Source organism: Aspergillus clavatus, genomic scaffold (genome assembly GCF_000002715.2).
Source record: "Aspergillus clavatus NRRL 1 1099423829828 genomic scaffold, whole genome shotgun sequence".
Lineage (NCBI taxonomy): Eukaryota > Fungi > Ascomycota > Eurotiomycetes > Eurotiales > Aspergillaceae > Aspergillus > Aspergillus clavatus.
The window spans coordinates 1-1,023 of record NW_001510376.1 but is presented as its reverse complement, the minus strand read 5'-3'; the positions used below and the strand labels follow the sequence as shown (position 1 = coordinate 1,023).

At 31.9% G+C, this 1,023-nt stretch overlaps 1 non-coding gene across 1 annotated transcript; it reads right to left on the bottom strand.

Moving 5' to 3' along the window:
* Positions 1-18: 18 nt before the first annotated feature.
* On the bottom strand, positions 19-89 carry ACLA_064390. Its single transcript has one exon. It is a non-coding gene; the product is annotated as a tRNA-Thr (tRNA).
* Between the last annotated feature and the right edge of the window lie 934 nt (positions 90-1,023).

Below are 1,023 nucleotides of genomic sequence, written 5' to 3'. Positions count from 1 at the left end.
ATTGGGTCTTTATTTTATAGCCCAGTGCAAGTATCGCACTTGCTTCTACCGATTACAAAACGGTTGCATTACTTTTATGCTAACCAGGCTAAATTTAATTTTATGATATGTGAAATATTTAGTATTTTAATAATTAGTACTTTATGTCTAAAAATTTTAAGATTAGTACAACTAAAGCCTATTAATCATTATACCCACTACAGGAAGGGGGCTATAACAATTATACTCGTAGTGTTCTACTACGTTTAAAAGTATCCTAAAGTAAGCTTCGCGCTTAAATGCTTTCAGCACTTATCTTTAACTGACGTAGCCTTCCTGCCATGCCTATGTGAACAATTTACTTAAGTATAAGTAAATGATATATTATATAATATATAATATATAGCATAAACAACAGGTAAACCATAGGTCAATATACCCAACTCCTTTCGTACGAAGGGGCTATCTTTATTCTACTTTAATTCCCTCTAGAAGATAGAAACCATACTGTCTCACGACGTATTAAACCCAGCTCATGTAGCTCTTTAATCGACGAACAGTCGAACCCTTCATGATTTTTGCATTCATGTGGATGAGCTAAGCCGACATCGAGGTGCCAAACCGCGCACTCAATTTGTACTCTCTTGCGCAAATTAGCCTGTTCAATTTATGTTATCATAAAAGGTTTTTCCTTTTATTTCCACTTTTCTCAAAATGGTTCAGACTATTTCATCATCTTTATTAACTATTTAAAAGGGGGTGATATAAAAAAAAGTTAATTAAGTACCACTTACTCAACCTTTAACTCCAAAAGATCCAATACGGGATTTAGAATTTAATTTAGTATATTGTAAATTAGGTTTATAATTACCTCTTATTACAGATGAAGGATAACCTTTAATAGAAGAATAGGCATTAACTAAATTACCACTATATCTAACTTTATGTTGAGATCTTGAAGCAGTATAACGTCTAGTTAATCTACCTGCAGCTTCTATTCTAACACCTGATACTCTTTTATATTTAATATCATTTAATACTATT